Raw genomic sequence first — 22,996 nt, forward strand, 5'->3', positions numbered from 1 at the left:
GTTATTCATATGGTGAATGAGATAATGAAAACCCAAAGAGTAGCCAAAGGTAAATCATTAATTAATTCCCTCATTCATCACACCTGTACCAAAGCCTCAGGGGCTGGGGAACCTGGGACTGCAGCTCTCCTGGAGAAGGCACATGAGCCTCCTGTCTCCATTTTGAGAAGATCCATGAAGTAAATCAAGATCCATTTAGGGGTCTCAGACAAAATTAACCGTGCGTGCGCGTGTGCGCGTGCATGTGTGTATAAAATAGAATGTTACGTAATACTTCCAAGAACAACAAAAAACTTTCCCAGACCACAAGATGCTATTCTGTTCATGAATTCTGCAAGACTTCCTTGCAAATAATTGAAATTAAAATGTTGTAGTTTGCAGGAGAGAAGTCACTATCAGGATACGCCTTCGCCAAGCTGTAGTGCTTCTAGAAAAGTGGTTTATTAATCATGTCCTTTTACTGGAAAAATTTAAACGCTGGGATTACCAATTTCACAAAACAACCGAACAAGAATTTCCTTGGTTTTCACGAACACATGAGCATTTTGAGTTTTCCAGGGGACATCTGGGCTGTGTGGCCACCGCACACCCTTGGAAGTCCGTCCCTTCGCAGCTGTGGGAACCTGGCGGAGCTGTTTTCACTGCTCGCACCCTTTCTGGGTCGCCGTGGAGCTGGGGGAGCTGGCCCGGCGACGCTCCCTCTCCCTCCGCTTTCTCCCCCGCCATTCAAAGCCCGGGTGGTGCCTCCAGAATCTGGACTCCCGGCTGCGAGGAGGGGGAGGGGATGGCAGCCGCGCGTTCTGTCACTCTCCCCCGCGCGCGCCTCGGAAAGTTGCTTCCGAAGTTTGGGGAGCCGGGGAGCGGCTCTCTCCTCAGGTCGGCGCCCGAGCAGGAGCGCGCGCCGCACAACTCGGCCGCGGCGCCGCTGCCGCCATCAACCTGAGCGAGCGTGGGGCTGAGTCAAAGGAAGAGCCGGGCGCCGGGGCCTAGGGCACTGGTTGTCATGGCAACCGGGGCGCTGGTCTCTCCCCCACCCTCCCCCCGGGATACCATCCCCCTCGAGACGGGGCGGGGCGGGGCGCCAGGCGGACCAATGAGGCGGAGCGGAGCGCCGGGGCTGAGCCCCGCCGTCCAGTCCGGGCGCGGGCGGGGTTGAGTGACAGCGCGGGGGCGGGGCCGGCGCGTCGGGCCGAGGAGGAGCTGCGCGGCGCGAGGAGCTCGGCCGGCCGCGCCGCGGCGAGGGTGACACACCATGGTCACAGTCCCCGGAGCTCTCCGCGCCGCCGCCGAGCAGCGCTCCCCGGCTCGTCCGTCCTCCTCAGCCGCCCGGGCAGCGCCGCGCGCGGGCGGCCGTCGTTGAGGCGCTGCGGAGTCGCCGCGGGCCGGCGGGAGCTCGGCGGGGGTCGCCGCCCGGCGATGCTGCTTCTCTCGCCGCCGACCCCTTCCGCGCACGCCCGAAGCAGCTCCGGGAAGCAGAGGCGGCGGCTCTCGGCGCCCGCGCGCTGCGCTCCGGTGGCCGCACCGGGGCTCCCCACGCGCCGGTAAGGAGCACGCGCGGCCCCGGGCCGGCTCGGCGGGATGTGCGGGCCTCCGGGGCGTCCCGTCGGGTCCCCGCGGTTCGGGTGGTTGGGGTGCCTGGTGCGCCGAGGGTGGGAAGCGCAGAGACCGCCCCCCCTCCCCCGAGTGGGAGCGACGGGCTGTGTGGGTCGCAGCGAGTTGTGACATTGCCCCGTGGAGCCGGTGCGGCCAGCCCTGCGCGGAGCGCGCGGAGGGAAGGGGCTCGCGGAGTCTGTTTCTAATTTCTGCAAATGATTGTGGAGATGGTGTGGCGAGAGGCCGCCCAGAAGAATGTGTCTGTGTAAGGGATCGAAGAAGGGGGTGGGGACGGGGCGGGGGGCGAGAGACACTGCCTGATCAAACTCTCTATTAGTGTGCTTCTCTTTGCTCCAGGCCAGTCTTCCCGACTTTCTTTGGCTCGTTACGTGAGCGCGGAGAGCTGCGGAGTTAAAAGTTAAGCCAAAGTCACGGAACTTTGGAAATTTAATTTCCTGATGTTGTTAGAGGAGGGAGGAGGACGGGGAGACACAGGACGGAGTTACAGCAGGGCAGGTTTCTTGGGCCTTACCGGAGTTTAAGATCGACACCTCCCCACATTGGCGACTAATCTTTTTCGACAACCTTCTGTTATTTTCGCTTAATTGCATCTTTGAATTAACAAACGCGGTGACTTCATAGGGAGCTGCCTGGAGCTGAGTTTACCTCGCCGAAAATGGGGCAATGGGGTTTGTTTTCAAGGCGGGTCCTACACAAAATGTGGGACACCTGATCTGTGGGTTGAAGGACGCTGCTCACTAATTAGGAAGATTTAAAAAGGTCTATCTAGAGAGTTTATATTCAAGGATGGGAAGGAAAAAAAAAAGTACCTGTATTATGAAACAGGCGTTGGTATTTTCCCAAATTCTTGGACTGGGTTGGCAGGGTCGGGGTGAAAGCCTGCTTCATTCTCGTTGTCTGCCAGGAGTGGTGACGAGGTACAAATTATTTCTTCACTTGAAGTTTTTTTTTTTTCTTTCTAAATTCATGAAGATAATGACTCAGTAGATTCATAAATTTATACAGATGAAGTACCGTGTCCTCCAGTCCTACGTGTGCTTTGCAGTGTTTTTCGTAACATGATGTTCTAAATTAGATGTTCTCCAGGTTTCCTGGGAGTACCTTTGGTGAGAAAGGAGATGGCTGTTAGAATTTAAAATAGAAACTATTCAGGATTATTTAGGAAAAAGGATGTATTCTATAGCGTCTTTCGCTTTCAGCATCAGAGAACTGTGACCTCCTTTACCATTACATAGATTTATCTTTGAATTTACATTGTTCCACCAACACTTCCTTATGCCAAGTCTTTTTTTGAGGATGCTTATCAAAATCCAAAAATACACACACACACACACACACACACACACACACACAGGGTCTGTTTAAAGGGCAGATTTGAATACCACAATGGTGTCAAAAGTTGTAAAACTTTTTTTTTTTTTTAATCTTATTTGTAAGATGCCTCTTAAATGCAGGATTTCGGCAGGAGAATTGACAGGCCATTTGTTTGTGGATAGTAGGTGTTCCCCTTTCAAATGGGGGTGGAGTGGTGGGGTGGAACCCAGGGCTTTGCACAGGCTAGGTAGAAAGGTGCTCCATGCCTGAGCTGCGTACCCACACCTAGGTCTTTATCTTACAGAGCTTATCTTTTATTTAAGAGAAATGAGTCTAGCCGTGTTTCGCCTTTAATAGATTAGGGATTGGGTGGGTGAGCATGGCTGCTTGTCCATCAACAGTTGTTTTTCTGTTTCTTGTCGTCTTGTCCCGTCCCAAATCTGTTACAGAAGAAGAGTGTCTGGGGAAACTGGAACTTCTTTTTCCTCGTTTTCTGCCCTTTTCTTTCTGCCCTTTTAAAAAGTGAAACATGAATCAAATTATAATTAATGCTATTTAAAATTGAAATGAAACACAACCACGCTCCAAGCCAGTACATTTGTCAGCATGTTCTTACTGGAATGTGTTTTGGGAAGTCTCTGCCTCTCATTAGAATAGTTGACTTTAAAGTATTGTCACCAGGTCTCTGCTGCAACTGGCATGACTCCTTTGCGTTCTTACCACTTTTAAAGGTGGAGCCTGAGAAATGCAGAAAGATACTGCTGCTTAGGGTAGAATAGGTCTTCTCCCTCCTCCCCTCTCCTTTTCTGAAAGTTTTTCTCCATTTAAAAATTAAAGTGGGCCTAGCACACAGGAACTGTATTTTTTTTTTTTTTTTTTTTTTTTTTTTTTTTTTTTGGAGCTGAGGATCGAACCCAGGGCCTTGCACTTGCTAGGCAAGTGCTCTACCACTGAGCTAAATCCCCAACCCCAAGGAACTGTATTTTTAAAAGATAGTTTTTTCATCAGTAAATTGATATGTGACTTTTAATGAGCTAAGTAAAGTTAAAAATTTCATGTCATATCAGAGCTAGCATGCCCCTACACTGAGAGAGGAGGCCTTACACTAGTGTAGGGAAAAGTGGAAACATTGTTTAAAAATCCTTCTAGTCTGCTTTTTGTTTTGTTTTGAGGCAGGGTCTTTCTAGAGAGCCCCGACTGTTCTGGAACTCCCTGTGTAAACCAGGCTGGCCTGGAATTTACAGAGCTCTGCTGGCCTCTTCTTCCTGAGTGCTGGGATTAAAACCATACATCACATCCTGCTCTAGATCCTTCTAGTCTGGTGTCATGAGGGAATACCCTATACTGTCCACACTCCATCCCCAAAGGTGTGGCCATTATTAATAGCTTGTAAAGCAGTAGGAAACCAATTGTTTAATTATTTACAAAAACCAACAAAACGAAAGAGTAACTTTTAAGAGATCACATATATAAATAAGGTGGTGTAGATGTGACCTTAAACTTAATGGGGTTCTGTCATAGCTGGCTATGTGATGCATAGGAGCTTTAGCAACGCCCTGCTCTGTTACTTAAGTGTTTGATTACCAAAGAAACTTTCTTCTCTGTTGTTTTGTTTTCACAATGGAAAAGTGTGAAAATGTTTTCAAAGAATCTGCCTGGAGCAGAACCTGTGCTGAAGAGTTCAAAGGGCCCAACTGTCTGGCAGAGGTCTCCGAATCCCACAGACCTGAAGTTTATGTCTCACCTGTAAATAATTCAAGAGTGTCTACCTCCAGTTCAGCTAGAAGATGAGATTAAGTGTGCGCAGACATAGTTACGTGCAAGCTCACATGGTCTTGTTTAGCCTGTTCGCCCTCCTTCTAACCTTCTACAGAATGAAACAGCATTCTCAACTATAGAAGCTTGTGACTGTCTCCTCGGGTCAGTTCTGAATGTCTAGACTGGTGGTTCTCAACCTTCCTCATGCTGTGACCCTTTAGTACAGTTTCTCAGGTTGTGGTGACCCCCAACTATACGATTATTTTTGTTGCTACTTCATAACTGTAATCTTGCTACTGTTATGAATCATAAATATCTGATATTCAGGCTATCTGATACGTGACCCACAAGTTGAGAACCATTGGTCTAGACTGTGTAACTCACATTTAGCTCTCGAGTTTTTGTTTTGGTTTGTTTTTTGCTTGAATCTGGGTTGTCAAAAGGCCCGCAAAGAAATGTCTGCCTCATTGAGCATCTGTGCTTCTTTTCTGATGTTCTTTCTAGCTTAGTGGTACCCAGCTACATTGTCTCTTAGAGTCACTTACATAGATTTTAATACTTTGTATGCTCAGACATCAGCCTCTATCAAAAAAAATGGTCCTCAGGGTAAGATCCAGGCGTCTGAAGTTCTAAAAGCTACTCAAGAGATTACTCCATAGAAATACCTTGGGAAGCAATGCTCTGGACTCATCTACATAGTATAGAAAATACTTTCATTTCATTGTATTTTTCTTTGTGTCTGTGTGTATGTGTGTGCATGGGAGCATCTGCACACCCGTGTGTGTCTTCTCTGAGTCATTTTTCTTCAGACTTGTAATTTAGACTGTGTGCACTCTATTTACTTGTCTTCTCCAGTGCTGGGGTTAAACCTGGATGGAGCCTTGTTTATATCCACTGACTCCATTCCCATTCCCAGCCTTGAAGTTGCTGTTTTTTTTGGTTTTTTTTGTTTAGTTTTGTTTTGTTTTTTCGAGACAGGGTTTCTCTGTGTAGCTTTGCGCCTTTCCTGGAACTCACTTGGTAGCACAGGCTGGCCTCGAACTCACAGAGATCTGCCTGGCTCTGCCTCCCAAGTGCTGGGATTAAAGGCATGCACCACCACTGCCCGGCGAAGTTGCTGTTTTCTAAGAGTTGTTTTTATTTGTGTATGTGAATGTTTTGCCTGCCTGCATGTATGTGCAGTATGTTTGTGTCTGGTCTATGGAGTCCAGAAGGAGGCATACCTTGGATACCCTGGAACTGGAATTTGAGACACTTGTAAGTCTCCATGTGGATGCTGGGAATTGAACCTGAGTCCTCTGCAAGAGCAACAAGTGCTATAACCACTGAGCCATCTCTCCAGCCCTGTAGAGTTGTTCTTTTAAGAAAAGATAAATGCCGTATCTTTCTTCTGAGAGGGGTTGGTTTTTGTTGTTGTTTTATTAATAAATTCTGTTCTCTGACAATTCCATTCATGACTACAGTGCATCTCACTTATGCTTCCCTCATCCTCCTAACCCTGCCAATCCCCTTCTCTTTACAAACCTTTTCCCTATATTCATGACTTTTTGTTTTGTTCTCATGGAGTTTAATCAGGGCTGTCTGTGTGACCACAGATGTTGAACTGTCCATTAGATCCTGGCGTGCTCACCAGTGGGTATGCAGCTAGATACTCTGCCTTCCCATCTCCCCAGATGTTGCTGTGATTTGGCTGTTCTAGGTTGTCAATGTGACTACATCTGGAATTAACTAAAACTCAGATGACTGGGTACACCTGTGAGGGTTGGTTTTTTGTTTTTGTTTTTATTAATCATTTGAAGATTGAAGACCCACTTCTAATCCAGATCTTTGAGGTGGGAAGATCCATCTTTAATCTGGACCACACCTTCTGCTGGCAGAGAATATAGAGGTCGTGGAAGAAGGAAGCTTTTGCTCTTTGCCAGTTTGTTCTCACTGACAAGTCCATTTCTTCACTGGCATTAGAGCCTACTCTTTGGGATTCTGACATACACAGAAAACTGGCGGAAACATCCAGCCTCATGGAGTGAGCAACTAATGGGTTCTAGACCTTCCGTTGGTAGACAGCCATTGTTGGACTAGCTGGACCGCTAAAATGTAAGCCATTCTAGTAAATCCTATAAACACGTGTATACGCATCCCTTCTTTAAGTTCTGGTCCTCTAGAGAACCCTGGCTAACACAGTTGCCAGTAGGTTCACAGGAAGTGATAGGGCCGTGTTAGCCCTTCTTCATCCACAGTTGACTATTGGTGTATGTAGTTTGTAGAGGCTGGGTGCCGGTAGGTGCAGCTGCTGTGTCATGCTTAGAAACTGCATTGTGTAGCCCTTCTTCTCTAATGGTGCTTATGTTCCTTCTGCCCTCTCTTAGGCAATGTTCATTGAAGCCTTAGAAGGGTGGTATAACTGTTTAGGCTTAGTCCAAGTGTCCTTTATTATCAGCATCTTGTCCCTCTTTTCATTGCAAGATGCGTGGAGACTTGAATGAGAATGTACCCGTAAGTCCAGATGCTTGAATGCTTCTCTTTAGTGGTGCTGTTTGGGTAGGTTTAGGAGATGTTGCCTTACTGGAGGAAGTGTGTCGCTGGGCATGGGCTTTGAGGTTTCAAAGCCACGTGCCATTCCCAGTTCTTTCTTCCTGCTTCCTACTTAAGGTTCAAGATGTGAGCCCTCAGTGTGCTGCATCAGCTACCATGCCTCCTGACTGCCTCCTTGACGTGATGGACTCATCTCTCTTTGGAACCATAAGCCAAAATAAACTCTTTCTTAAGTTGCTGTGGGCATGGTGTTTTACCACAGCAGCAGCAAAGTCATTAATACAGGCAGCTTCTCTGATTAAAACTAAGTAGCCTTTGTATAGTTGGACATTTCTCTCCTGCCCACCTGTTCCTAAATACCCACAGCCACTTACCAAGTAAGTGACTCGGAGGCTTAATATAAATTATAAATGCTCGGCTAATAGTTCAGGCTTATTACTAACTAGCTCTTACATTTTTTTTTCTTTTTGGTTTTTCGAGACAGGGTTTCTCTGTGTAGCTTTGCGCCTTTCCTGGAACTCGCTTTGGAGACCAGGCTGGCCTCGAACTCACAGAGATCCACTTGGCTCTGCCTCCCGAGTGCTGGGATTAAAGGCGTGCGCCACCACCGCCCGGCCTAGCTCTTACATTTTAAATTAACCCATATTCCTTATTTATGCTCTGCTATGTGGTGGTACCTTTATTAGCATGGCATGTTCATCTCCGGCTCCCTCTTGTGTCTGACTGGCTGCTCCAAACTCTGCCTTTCTCCTTCCCAGCATTCTCAGTTTGGCTTTCCTGCTTAATTTTATCCTGTTCAGCTATTGGCCAGTCAGCCTCTTTATTAAACCAATCACAGTGATACATCTTCACAGTGTACAAAAGGATTATTCCACAGCTCCTTTATTTGTGGGTATAAACATTGATATTTATAATGTGGTTTGATGGTATTAATTCAACCAAGAAGTACTATTAGGTTCCCACCTAGGGCCTGAGACCTCCTCCATCATTGGTTTTGGACTGGGTTTAAAGTATGGATTCCTTCTTTGTGGAGCAGTCCTCAAACACAGCCATCAAGCAGTTGGTTACTCCAAACACTTATGCCACTGTTGCACCGTGGGTACATCTTGCCTGGCAGGCTGGTATTGTACTACCTAAGGTTCCTGCTGGAGAAGACCATCGATACACCCCTGGTAGCCTGCATAACACCATGCAACAGGCACTGTGAGAACCAGCCAGCAGGGAGGAAGCTTCCAGCTCAGTTCCAGCTTGATTTCTCGGTATCTTGTGTCCAAGGTGTGCAGTCTTTTCAGCGATAGGTTCTTCTCAACTAGTCCTGGAGAGTAACCTCCTAGTTAGCTTTTTCTTGCTGTGGTATAACACACTGACCAAAAACCTCTTGAGAGGAAGGGGTTTGTTTGACTTACACTTGTATAGTTCATCATTGAGAAGTGAGGCAGGACTGAAGCAGAAACCACAGAGGAATGCTGCTTATTTGCTTGTTTAGCAACCAACCTTCTTACACAATTCAGGGCCGCCTGCCCAGGGGTGTACCACCTACAGTGGGTCCTCCTACAGACATCTAATGAGGAAATGCCCCACAGACATGCCCACAGGTCAGGTCCTCCATAGAGATGCCCTCCTTCCAGATGACTCCAACAGTGGCCAAGAGGAATGGAAAGAGCCTTCCTCTTTCCCCAAAACGCCTTTGGGACCTACCCAGGTATCCCACATCTGGCACTGGGGTATTTTTAGTGCAGCATTGACTGTCCTATCTGGGTCTCTGCCTTCAAACTCTCTTCTATGTTTTTTAATTGAACTCCGGACAGCAAGTTACTGAATGGCTTTTGTTTTGTTTTGATTAATCTTCCCAGCCCTCACCCTCCAGCTGCCCCACCCCAGCCCTCTCCCTTTGACCCCTTCCACCTCCAGCGGTTCTCCTCCCCTCCCCTTACCTTAAGGCAGCTCTCCACAGCACACATGTTGGATGCCAGCATTACCTTTCTGTTGTGCCTAGTTCTAACTTCGTTTTCAGAGTGCTCGAAGGCCAACCGAATAGCTTAGTTCTTCTCAGATGCTAAGCTTGAGATGTGGAAATGTAATGTCCCAAACACTAAAAATAGAAAAGTCATCATTATGCCTCCAGTGTTAGGAATAGATGGTTTCCTTTTGAAGGAATATCATTTTTTTTCCTTCTGCCTAGGAAGGCTCATAGTTATTAAATGACATGATCAGATTTTCAAAAGGAAACTCTTATTTGGTGTTAACATGAGCACACAGAGTGACTTCGTTTTTTTTCCCCCCATGGTGAAAGATTTCCCTGTAGAGAAGAAAAAAAAAATCCCAAAGAATTTTAGAAAATTGGAAGCTGACCTTGAACCATTGAATTTAATGGTGACTTCCACCGTGTCCGCTGCTGACGAGCAGCTTGAAAGAAGCTGCTGTCATTCACCTTCCTGCATGCCTATTTGTAACACCTAAAAGGACGTCCTGTTGCCAGGTTTTACTGGTTTAATGTGCTCCTAGTATAAGTGAAAAGGAATGTTGATTTAAAACTCTGCTGTCTTTGTGGCGAATTCTTTTTCATATACTCCTTCCCCTACTCAGATGATACACTGTTGCACACAGAATATTGTGTCCTACAGATAGTATATTTTTGTTTATAGCATAGCCCATGATGGCTACAAATTCAGCATACAACCTAGGTTTACCTCGAACTCCTGATCCACCTGCCTCAGTGATGGGATTTACAGTGTACCACCACATGTAGTATATTCATGGAATCAAAATGAATCATTCTTAATGAATGTCTAGGTTAGAACAATTATGCTCATGGAATCATGGAATGATAGCAAAGGCCCTTAAAGTTGCATTTTGCTTTGTATTTTGAAGAAAGATGATCTGAGAATTATTTAAAATCAGAGAACTTTTTTAAGAAACTTAGTTTCCCTTGTTATTTTCTCTTCTAGAAAAGTATAACTTGGAATATTTCAACTATCCAACTGAAGTAAATATTTGGTATTTAAAATATTCACCTGAAAAATCTAATGTAATTCAGCTTTTAAAGGAAGAGAATAATCAGTATCTTGAAAGTGGAACTTGAGGTTTGGATAATCCATGAAGTTCCTCTCAGTGCCTTTCATGTTCCTGATGTGAGCTGATTGTAATTTTATGGAATCCTTTGAATGTAGTATTGATTGAATTCATTTCTCACACAGACTGTTTTATTTTTATGCTGTTTTCTGGTTTACAGCAAGGATTCATATATAATATATGTTTTCTCAGACTATATAAAAATTTATCAAAACTTAAAAAATAGCCTTTTAGCTGTAATTCATCTGAAAAGATGGGATTAGAAGCCTTTTTAAATCTTAAAAAAAAGAAAGAAAGAAAGAAAGAAAGAAAGAAAGAAAGAAAAAGAAAGAAAGCACTTCAATAACTGCAGTGGGAGTCTTGGGGCAGGAATTCGGATCTACGTGGAATAAATTGCCCTGTAGAGCTGTGGTGTCCAGCTCTGCTATTTGGGGCTTTGAGTGTAAAAGTGAATGACAGGTGTCCCGTTCCCAGTAATGCCAGTTATGACTCGGGCCAGTGTATTCTCCAGCGTTTATGTTTACAGCACAGAATTCACAGTGAATAAATCTAGGGATTTGGAATAGATTCTCCAATATTAAGATACAAATGGGAACTTTTTTTTTTTTAAGACTGAGTCTCTGTGGAGGCCTGGCTGTTCTGGAATTAGATATGTAGAAGAGCAAGCTGGCCTTGAACTCACTGAGATCATCCTACCTCTTGTCTCCAGAGTGCTGAGATTAAAGGCGTGTGTGCCACCACACCTGACTACTTCAACTTTTTTTTTTTTAATTTTTTTTTTTTTCCCTTCAGACAGGGTTTCTCTGTGTAGCTTTGCGCCTTTCCTGGAACTCACTCTGTAGCCCAGGCTGGCCTTGAACTCACAGAGATCACCTGCCTCTGTCTCCGGAGTGCTGAGATTAAAGGCGTGGGCCACCGCTGCTCATCATACTTCAACTTTTAAACAGTATTTTAATGTTGTTACCTAATGTTTCACACTCAGTGTGCACCTGAGAACCAAATGGAGGTATTTTAAGTAACATTTCCTCTAAATCTTTCTTGATGTTTACTTTAGCTCACCAGCCGTTTATTTCAAGGGGAGTCTAAGATCTTAGTATGATACAGTTCCAATGTAATTCATAAAGATTCCATTGGGAAGGGGATACTGTCCTGCCCAGATGGGTGTTAGATAATATCATTGTGGATGAGCGGCTCTGTTCAAGCTTTTCCAGAGCGGTCTGGTGTTGCAAGTTGAACCTGAGCTAAGCCATGGCAGCATTCTCACCCTGCTTAACTTTTAAAGGGCCCCTTGTTCATGAACTGCTGTTCTGCCAGTCGCCGGTGATACACAGGGATGGATTTGCTGCTCCGGGTTCTCACTGTGCTCACTTTGCTCACTTGAAAGACCATTTTCTGTGAACTACTTGTGCTTCTTTATAGTGGTGAGAAATTGCAGTGCGTAGTTAATGCAAGAAACCTAATGTAATAATGGGCTATGAAAAGCTGGGATTTTTCTTTACTATATCACAGTGTCTGGGCTTAATCCTTTGGAGCTGAGCTAGTGGCAGTTTCTGAATATGCCATCGATTCCCTAGACATCTGTTTCCTTTTCCATTTCTGTATTGCATAGTTTTCATCGTCAATATGGCTTCATGATTGTGAAATGGCAGCCAGCATTCTACTTGAAATGTTATTGTTGCAGGCAGAGAGGATATATATGAAGTGGGAAATTCTACATAGTATACCTTTTCTCACCCAATGACTTCCATTTCTTTTGGCAACCCCAACTTGTTAGGGAAGTTGAAAGTTGTAGGTTTTTTGGTAGATATTTGGTTGTCCTAAAACAAATTATAGTATATATATAATATATAGTGTGTGTGTATATATATATATATATATATATATAGTAATATAGTAGATATTAGCGATCCAGTTATTGTTCTCTTTGAATTCAACATTGTGTGTGTGTGTGTGTGTGTGTGTGTGTGTGTGTGTGTTTGTGAGTATGTGTCTATGGGTTTTGTTTTTGAGACTGCATCTTGCTATGTAGCCCAGGCTGGCCTTGAACTCTATGCCTTTCATTCTCACTCTCCCCACAGCTAGGATTATATTTGTGTGACCATACAGTGGGGACCTTGAACACTGCACATGCTCCTTGGGGAGGCTGGTTTGTGGCAGTAAGACCATTTGCTGCCTTTGTTCTTTGCATTATTTGGTACTTTATTCTTGGTAATGTATCATTCATTCATGCAGTTGGTCAATCAGCATTTGGTCTACTCTTGATTCACTAAGATGAGTTAATGCTAACATTTTAACAAAACAAATCAATGTCTATTCATAGCCATTCATAAATGTTTAGTTTTTTTGAAAACAGAGTGTCTTGCTTTGTTTATTCACATTCATGAGTAGTTAGAAAGCACAACATAGCAGAAAGAGTTCAGATTTTGAGTTTAGGTAGTCCTCAGGTTTAAGTTGTATTTAACAGAGTGATTTGGGATTATTTTTTTCTGAGTTTGTTTTGTAAAATGGAAAAAAATATCTCCTTGATAAGGTTTTGTAAGCTTTATTTTTGAATGGTAAATATATAAACAAGTTGAGTTTATAAGAATTATTTGTGTTCGTTCCACTCTTCTGTCTGCTTGAAGAAATAGAAGCCTAAGAAATACGGCCACAGTGTGAGCCTGAAGCCTTAGTTCTCTGCTTATCACTCAGGGTTAGCGTCTCTGGTTTAGGCTGTTCTGAGGAGGCCTGCCTCTGCTTTTGTTATCAGATGGGTTTTTCACGTGAGCTTTTTAAATGCAGCATAACTGTACCTGAGCCCCTTCAGGATAAAAAGGAAACAACTAAACCTCTCTTGTGCCTTCGAAAATGTGATGTAGGGAGACTGGTGAGAAGTGATCACAGTATATAACTATAGCTGAGACAGCAGCACCAGTTGTAACTGTTTCTGTAAATCTGTTCCCGATGTAAACAGTTTACAGCACCCTGAAGACTTTCACTAGCCACTTTGTGCTCAGGGTTACTTTATTTTGAGAACTCCTTAGGGGCGGGGGAGAAAAATGGTTTCTGTCCCCAAACTCAGAGTCTATAGTTTTTTAAGCATAGAAAAGATAGAAAACCATTGTTTATTGTACAATAAACAGAATAAAAATCTTCACAAGGAAAGTGTGGGCTGATGAAAAGCGGGGACTCACTTGGGAAGCAGAGCTTGTTGAGCTGAACCTTGAAAATGTTAGATGCCTGGGAATGAGTGTGCTGTGTGCTAGAGCAAAACGAGAATGCCTGAGAAAGGAAGTGTCAACCAGGAAGTGTTAGGGATGGCTTGAGAAAGGGGGGAAGGGGAGAGGACAGAGAAGGGCAGATCTAGTCAAAGACCCAGGGAAGTGGAATGCCAGTGAGCAGGGAGTCAGGTGATTGCCAAGCCTGGGCAGCCAGTGAGAGTCGGAAGACAGGAGCCAGGCAGCTGAAGTTGCAGCAGGGGCATCTATCCCAGTGCTGATGTAGGAAGAGGGAGGAAACAAATTAAAATGGAGTGTGTGTGGAGCGACAGTGAGGAGGGCTGGATGATCTGGGAGGTTTCAGAGGATCAGAACAGTATTCCTTCTTAGCAGGAGATTCTAGAACAGATCCTGTGAGATTTCAAGTGGCAGAAGAGTCTGGAAGGAAAGGAGAGAGTTAGGTGGAGGTATTCCTGTAATCAGAGCAGCTTTCTTGGGAAACGAGGGGAGATTGTGTGGGTGTTTTGAGCAGAGTGGGAAAGTGATTTACGCAGCACTTTGGAAATTTACACAGTAAGTCGCTGAATTGAATTTATTTACTGTGTTCTTCTGCTATCTGCCAGTTGTTAGAGCAGGCCAGCAGAGGATCTTGACTTTTGATAAAATGTGTGAGGTGTTTGTTTCATCGCAAATACTTTGTGATAAGTTGGCTGCTTGATCACTTAATCTAGGCCTGGAACTTGTGTTTAAGATGAGCCAGACAAGCTGTAAATTCAGAAACGGTCTCAATGGAAACGAATCCCTTTCTGTTGTCCAGCACTCTGCTATTGTAGCTGGGTTTAATTTGCCATTAGGGAAATTTTATTGTCAGCCTTTAGGCTGATTTATTGATGATGATAATCACTAGGATTCAAATCTTTAAAATAATTGAGAATGCTTTCTGAAAATTGTTTTGACTATTAAAGAACTTTCCGTCCTCTCGGAGATTAACATTGAATTTGGCATGTGTCTACTAGAAGCTTTGAAATGATTCCTAACTTTGGATCTAAATCCAGGTAAATGTTTTATCTGGTATACCATCAAATGTGAGTCAGTTCAATAAACACAGTAAGTGTATTTGACCACTTGATGTTAACTTTTTAAAAGCTTTTGCTATTTATTTTTTTATGTGTGTGTGTAAGTGTGTGTAACACAGCACGTGTGTGGAAGTCAGGTCAACTTTATGGAATTGATTCTTTATTTTCACCTTTATACAAGTTTGGGAGTTGAACTCTGTTATGAGGCTTAGCAGCAAGAACCTTTACCCACTGAGCCCTCTTACAGGCCCCTGATGTACATGTTTCATTTTTAAAAAACACATGAAATTCCTTCACTATCTACAAATACTTAATTGTTGCTTATAGTGATCTGGTTGACTCACTTAATCTGGTAACTTCGAGATGTGGTCCGAAATTCTAAAACGGCATCCTGACTAGCCAAGTCATGAAGGGTTCACATGCCTTGCCTTGATTAGTAAGATGTACTCAATGGTGTTCTAGTGTTTCCTTTGCTGCTACTTGTAAAACAAAGTTCTTTTTTAAGCTTTGAAAAATTGCATGTATTAATATAGTGAGTGCATGTGTGCTCACACATCCTATGCCTCCTCATGTGTGAAAGTCAGAAGACTGTGGAAGTTGATTCTGTCCTTCCATTGTGTGGGACCCAAGGATTGAACACAGGTCTCTGGCCTGGTGGCAAGTGCCTTTACTACCTGAGCTGTCTTTCCAACTCAAGAAATTTCTAAGAAAGGAAGTATTTCTAAGAAAATCTCCAGAGGGGATAATGTTAGTCTACCACCTAAATTAACGAACTCCTGGTTCACTTACTCACTTGAAAATATGTTACTTCTTGACTATGTGAAAAAGATTTAATCAAGAATATTTTTTTTTTTTTTTTTTTTGGTTTTTCGAGACAAGGTTTCTTTGTGTAGCTTTGCGCCTTTCCTAGAACTCACTTGGTAGCCCAGGCTGGCCTCGAACTCACAGAGATCCGCCTGGCTCTGCCTCCCGAGTGCTGGGATTAAAGGCATGCGCCACCACTGCCCGGCTAAGAATATTTTTGAGAAAAAATTTATTTATTATTATTGGGAAGGGGGTTGAATCGAGAATTATGATATCTGACCTGAAGATTCTTTTTAATGTGAAGTAGGCTAATTGATTCCCATGCATTGTATAATTTAGGCCAAGTGTTTTATAACAGAAGCAAGAAGTACTTGAGGCTGGGTGACTGCCTTTCAAAGATGTTAGGGAAAAAAAATTATCAATTTCAAAATATACTGCTTTAATGTAAAAATTTGATCCTTCAAAGCAGTTTATGGTACATTCCCCTGTTGTCTTATTTCCTACAGCTATGGAAATCAAGATGACACTAGATAAATTATGTAAAGTAATATAGATAATCAGTGGAAAAGTCCATGCTTTGCATCTATGCAATCTGGTTCCAAGCCTGTATTCTTAATATAACACTAAATAATTCAAGTGAAAACCATTTCTAACTTTTGATTGGGACTGGAAATAATGAACTTACTAAGATACGCCTGTTAGAGACAGCTTTGACCAGCTCCACACAGTGCGCTTCATGCATTGAAAACTGTCCCTTAGTTTGTTTGACAGCTGTTATTTATAGAACTCAAAACTCCTACAAAGTTTTCTTCCCTTTTGAATCAGTTCTTTCAGGGAACGCGGATTCTTTCTTTGGTCTTCGTTGGAGGGTAGAGTTTGCGCACTAGAGTTCTTTTAGACAAAAATTTAAATCTCTGTTAACCATTTCCCTCCACTCTGTTCATATCTTTTCTTTTTTATTCTTAGGAATTACATACTCCTTTCCACAGGCAGGTAGTGCACATGACCATGCGGCTCTTTTGTAAAGCAAATTGTTCTGTTGACCACAGAAAGGCAGGAGCTGTGTGGACTTTAGCAACTGTGCACTATCTAACCTGTTGGTATCTTTAGAATAGATAGAACTTGTGTACTATACCACCCCCAGAGATAGAATCTGTCACCTTCCTCCTTTATATCCAGGTCCCTACCTGAGGGACCTGCATCCTTCCTTTCCCTAGTTATCCAAAGCCAGGAGGAAGCGTTGCTGATGTCACCCTGATCTGCTTGTCTTCCTTAACATGGATGTGCATAGACCCCCCCACCCCCCAGTGCAGTATAAATGTGGCTGCTGAAAAGGATTTCTGCATAGGAAATTTTCCTTTTTTTTCCCCAATAGAGTATCACATATTTTTCTTTTTTCTCACATTATATAATTTGTCAAAATTTCTGACACTTTTGAACTATTAACACCGTCTTCAATTATAACATTTAAGTTGGAAATTTCCTTTTAATGGAGTTGCTAAATATTGGATAAAACTGAAGCATTATCATTGTATGGTTGGGAAAGGAGCTTTCATCTATTTTGATTTCCTTAAGAGGATGAAGGAGCAAAGAAGCTAGGTGTACCGCAATTCTCAATTGTTTATTTATTTATTTATAGACAGGTTCTCATTATGTTGACCAGGCTAGCCCCAAATTTACAGCGATCTACCTGCCTCTACTGGTGTGCTGGGATTAAGGGCATATGTTCCACACATTTTTTAAACTAAAAATCTATTTAGTATGTGTATGTACATGATAAGTGTGTATGCTTGCTTGACATGGTGTGAATGCTGAAGTCAGAAGACAGCTTAGGGAAGTTGATTCTTGACCTCCACAGTGGATTCTGGTGGGTCACACCAGGTCATGAGGCTTGTACAGCAAGTGCCAATACATGCTGAGCTATCTCACCAGCCCTGCAATTTCTAAAACCATGTTTGCTTTTCTACTTTTGTTGGCTTAAGCATGAACACGAATACTGGGACTAAGTGTGCACTTCCCTCGTGCGCTTCAAGTTCAGATTATTTTTCCTGCTTAATGTAGAGGATTGAAAAGGATACCCCTCAACATGATTCTCTCTCTCTCTCTCTCTCTCTCTCTCCTTCCTTCCTTCCTGCCTTTCTTTCTTTCTTTCTTTCTTTCTTTCTTTCTTTCTTTCTTTCTTTCTTTCTTTCTTTCTTTCTTTCTTGTTTTTTTGGTTTTTTGAGACAAGGTTTCTCTGTGTAGTTTTGGTGCCTGTCCTGGATCTCACTCTGTAGACCAGGCTGGCCTCGAACTCACAGAGATCCACCTGACTCTGTCTCCTGAGTGCTGGGATTAAAGGCGTGCACCACCGCCGCCTGGCTCAACATGATTTTCTGATACCATCATTTCAGCTTTTTCTTAGTACCCTCCATTGTGAACCTTTCAAAATATAGGCCTTCTGGCTTCCAATCATAAGCCACAGCTAAGTCACCTTTTTTTGTTTAAACATTTAGAATGCTTTCTGGAGTCAGAAAGCATTTCTGTCATTTAAACTGAGTCCAAGATATGTAGGACTGCCCTGCACTCAGCACATCTCTTTAGGGATCTTCCTTTCAGGGACTGGCTGTTTTGATTGCACTTTTTGGTTTTTCAAGACAGGGTTTCTCCATGTAGTTTTGGTACCTTTCCTGGAACTCACTCTGTAGACCAGGCTGGCCTCAAACTCACAGAGATCCGCCTGGCTCTGCCTCGCTGGGATTAAAGGCGTGTGTGCGCCACTACCGCCCAGCCTTGATTACACTTTATGTAATTCTGTAAGTTAATGACATACAGCTTAATTTGTTAGGACCTAACTATACAGTTGTCTTTCTCCTAAATGCCTGGAGGGGCAAAAAAGGATTGGTACCAGAGTAGGGCAACAATAGTGATAGAAACTACAGTGAACTTGGACACTCCAGCCATTGGTCACCTTGAAGGCTACCATAGCTCCTAACTTTTCTCCAGGGTTTCTCTATGACATCTTTCTTAATTTCTGGGATATTCTAATTTCTAACTATTGGCTAAAATATTAACTTTGCAAAATATGGCGTGGCCAATTTCTCTACCTGCCAACCAAAACAACTCTGTAGGCCAAACCAAGGCCATGGCTTGGCAACATGTGCCCTAGTTTGTCTTAGCTTCACTCACATGAATTCACTGTACTTTGTTTCAACATTTATTGGGGGATAATAGTGGTAGTAGTGATTCCATGTGACTGATGAACATTTCTCCCTCCTATATCCCTGAAGTCAAGAACAAGCCATCCCTAAAGAAAAGGGAGATATCCCTAGTGTACATGTATCAGATACTTGGTTTAAAGGAAGATATCCTGAGTGTACATGTATCATGTACTTGGTTTAAAGGAAGATATACCAAGTGTACATGTATCAGATACTTGGTTTAAAGGAAGATATCCGGAGTGTACATGTATCAGATACTTGGTTACCATGGTTTTTCTTAGAAAAATTTTATTGTCAGTCTTTGTTTCTCAGGGCCAGCCATTCTTTTTCCTGCCTTCACATTCAGTATCTCTGTGCTGTTTCTATGAATGTTCTTTTCATTGGCAAGAATTGTAAAAGAAAAATCCTTCTTAGAGAAACTGTAGAAGGAAAGTCACGTTGTATCTGACTTTAGCTGCACAAACTTCCAGACATTCTTCCTCGCAGCATTAAAATTCCTTAGTCTTAACACTATTCCTTTCAAATGTGCTTCTTAACAGAAGAATGGCCGGCTTTAAGACTGTTAATGAAAAGACCCACAGAAGTAATCTAAAGGGCCAACCTCTTAACTGTGTAAGATCTGACCCCAATCCATCAGGGGAGATGGAACTGAGCTGCCATTTATTGTGGCTTAGTTTGGAGAAATCCATACAATAATCTAGTGAGAGTTCCGCTTCTAACCAAGATGGAATAACAGTAATGAAATTTACTCAGCTTCCTGTGACAGCTAGAATACAGACAAACTAACTGAAAGAATTTTCAATACACTGAACATCAGGTAATGAAAGGCAGTAGTCCCCAAGAGCTGGGCACGACGTGGGCTGTTTATGATTTCCTAGCTAGTCGATGTTGAGAGCGTTTCCAGGATGTGCTCTGGACAGGGGACAGTTGTGGAGAGATGACTGTCTGGGTACAGATGCAGCTGGGTGTCAAGGCAGCTAACACTAACAAGAGTTGTGGAGACTACCGGAAGGTACTGGAGCCCCATGGAGGGGGGCCTTTGAGTTTGCAGCCAAGAAGAAACATTTGCGCTTGCATTGGGCCAAGGACAGCACCTGTTCCTGAGAAATAGCCTGGGAAATCTCAAGACACCCAAGTGTTGGGTAAGGTGCACAGAAGACACCCAAGTGTTAGGTAGGGTGCACAGAAGACACCCAAGTGTTGGGTAGAGCGCACAGAAGCAAGTTGTACAGGAAGCGACTGTTGGCCCAGACTGAGCATTGGCCTGGATAAGCCTAAGACATCTTTAAAACAAGACCTGAGAGAAACAAACTTCTAGTTCCTCAAATAATTTCACTGACTTTGTACAACAGAAAATGTCAGCAACATAAACTTGAGCATATATAGTAGCATCTAATAAAAATACCTAGGGATGCAAATAAGCAGAAAAATAATGAGAAGATAAATCAGTAATCAAGACAGACTCATGAGTCACAAAGGAGTTAAAATTGGTAGATACAGTAAAATGATTTTTATGTTGTATACTAACTGTGTTTGAAAGTTTAGAGATCCAACCGTTAGGGACATTAAGGTTTTGGTATAAAATGTCCCTAGCCGAAAGCTTGGTTCCCCGCTGATAAGGTGAGTAGGTTTTGAGGGTACTAACTTCAGTGATGGGTTAATTCACTGAAAAGTTCTTAGCTGAGTGAGCTTTTGGAAGGTGTGGCCTACTTGGGGAAAGTGGGCCTCTGGGAGCATAGATTGTCTCCTCTCTCTCCCTCTCCCCAAATTCTTTCCCGTCTCTAGTTCCTCTTCCCCTCTTCCCTTCATCCTGTCCTTGTTCTTCTCTTTCCCCCCCTCCCTCCTCCCTTCCTGCCCACTGTGAGGTAAGTAGCTGTGCCCAGCATAGGCTCCCTATGGCAATGCTGTTCCTCACTGTAGTTCAGTCAGTGGAACCATATGGCCATAGGCCGAAACCATAAGCCAGAGTTAATCATTTCCTCCTTTAAGTTGATTTTTCTTTGGTGTTTTTGTCATAGCAACAAAAAATTAACACAATAATAAACTCACTAAGATTGAAAATGAACAGAATATCAGTGAGCTGTGGCCTAGTAATTCATGTGACATTTGAATCCTCAAAGAAGACAGGCATAAAATAAAAATTTGAAAAAATATTGGCTAAAATTTTCTAAGTATTATTAAAAACTGTTAACCTATAGATTCAGAATCTCCATGTAATTCAGGTTCTCTAGAGGAACAGAACTTATAGAATGGATGTGTGTGTGTGTGTGTGTGTGTGTGTGTGTGTGTGTGTATGTGTATGAGAGAGAAAGAGAATATAGAATGGATATATATATATATAATTATATAATTATATATGAGAGAGAGAGAGAGAGGGGTAGAGAGAGAAGGGATTTATTAGAATGGCTTACAGGTTGTGGTCCAGCTAGTCCAACAATGGCTGTCTACCAACAAAAGTCCAAGAATCTAGTAGTTGTTCAGTCCACGAGGCTGGCTGTCTCAGAAGGTCTTTATATACACTGGAATCCTGAAGAAGTAGGCTCTCAAGCCAGTGACGGAATGGACTTGCTAGCAAGGTGAGAGCAAGCAGGCAAGAGCAAAAGCTTTTTTCTTCCGTGTCCTTTATATAGTGTACTAGCAGAAGGTATGGCCCAGATTAAGGGGGAACCTTTCCACCTCAAAAGGTCTGGATTAAAAGTGAGTCTTTCCGCCAGGCGGTGGTGGCGCACGCCTTTAATCCCAGCACTTGGGAGGCAGAGGCAGGCGGATCTTTGTGCGTTCGATGCCAGCCTGGTCTACAGAGCGAGATCCAGGAAAGGCACAAAACTACACAGAGAAACCCTGTCTCAAAAAAAAAAAAAAAAAAAAAAAAAAAAAAAAAAAAAGTGAGTCTTTCCACTTCAAATGATTTAAGTAAGAAAAAAAAGCAAAAAACAAAACAAAACAAAACAAAACAAAAACCCCTCTCAGGTGTAGCCAGCCACTTGGGTTTTAGTTAATCCCAGATGTAGTTAAATTGACAACCAAGAATAGCCATCACACACCGTGAACCTCAAACATATGAAGGAGAAAATATCACTGAGGTATATCCTTAAATAAAATGTTCTAAGTCTGTGTTAAAAAGTATGCAGTGGTGGCACACGGCCTTTAATCCTAGCACTTGGGAGGCAGAGGCAGGAGAATCTCTGAGTTCAAGGCTAGCCTGGTCTACAAAGTGAGTTCCAGGACAGCCAAAGAAAAGAGACCCGCTGGTTTATAGAGGAACTGTGGTAAGGGTGCAGACAGTGCAGCAGACCTTTAAAGTACTGAAGAAGTTCTAACCACAGGAGGTAGCTTCTATAAACAAAGCTACAAGAAATGTTTCTAGAGATACAATACCTTAAAAGAATTAACCATGAGCAAGTTGTTCAGGCAGAAATGTAACAGTGATTCCAAATGAATCTACAAAACGAAGCACTGGAGATGATTATATTGATATACTCACATACACACGTATACACTCGTGCTTAGTCAACAAGAAGAGAAGAAAAGGGGAGAAAAAGGTATGACATTCTAAGAATAAAAAATGATAAATCTAATATTGCTTACTCCCCTATCCACACTGTTGCTCTGAAATAGTTATCCTGAATTTATTAAGTTTTATTATCTGGTAGTTGAAATAAATACAGCTGCCATGTATCAGTCATTGCCTATAGACATCATTCTAGCTAGCCTTAAAGGTCCCCAAGGTTAACCTCTGTTCCATGGCTTGCTAAGAGGATTCAGTACAAATGTTTAAATGACAAAGAATCCAATGCAATTGCAAAGAGAAAAGACAGTTGGGCAAAGTCTAGGGAAAATAGTCACAAACTTCCAAGATTTCTCTCCCGCTGAAGTCACACCGGATGTGTTTAATTCTCAGCAGTGAGTTGAGACGCTGCGTGTCGAAATGTTGTCTTCCAGGAATCTTTACTGAGAACCAGAACCCAAGGCTTTTACTGGTAGTCGACTGTGTGGGCGCACTTGGTCTAATACATGTTTAAATTCCAGATTCCCAGAAGGAATGCAGGTGTTTGGCGTAAACCACCTTGTTTGCACAGACCATTTAGACACAGTGAACCGCTCAGAAGAGTCCTGGTACTGCCTTCTGGAAGTGGTGGGAAACCTCCTGCAGTGCGGGTTCCCAGATGTCAGCCAGAAGTCAACATCCCAAGCTGGCTTGGCTGCTTTAACTCTTTCTGTGTCACTGTGTACAGAATAAACACTTCTCTTGTACGTGTCTTTCTGGTAGGAAGGTTTTCCTTTGCTAGATTCTGTCTCCCTACCATTAGGTAGAGGTAATGGATGTGGGTTGCTTGTATTCTTACATCAGTGGTTCCAAGAATGCTGGCATCTACCTCCTTTTTCCTTTTTTAGATTTATTCTTATTATTTTTATTTTATTTATTTGT

At 43.0% G+C, this 22,996-nt stretch overlaps 1 protein-coding gene across 5 annotated transcripts in view; it reads left to right on the forward strand.

Annotated features, from left to right (window-relative positions):
- Positions 1-1,435: 1,435 nt before the first annotated feature.
- Positions 1,436-22,996, forward strand: part of Ptpn13 (protein tyrosine phosphatase non-receptor type 13) — a 182,519-nt gene continuing 160,958 nt past the window's right edge. For 2 of the 5 annotated variants that reach the window (XM_059274841.1, XM_059274843.1), the window contains exon 1: positions 1,436-1,541. The gene's annotated coding sequence lies outside the window, so the exon portion shown is untranslated. The remainder of the gene's footprint in view (positions 1,542-22,996) is intronic. The other 3 variants (XM_059274844.1, XM_059274845.1, XM_059274842.1) reach the window with 2 other exon arrangements.

This window comes from Peromyscus eremicus, chromosome 10 (genome assembly GCF_949786415.1).
Source record: "Peromyscus eremicus chromosome 10, PerEre_H2_v1, whole genome shotgun sequence".
Taxonomy (NCBI): Eukaryota; Metazoa; Chordata; class Mammalia; order Rodentia; family Cricetidae; genus Peromyscus; species Peromyscus eremicus.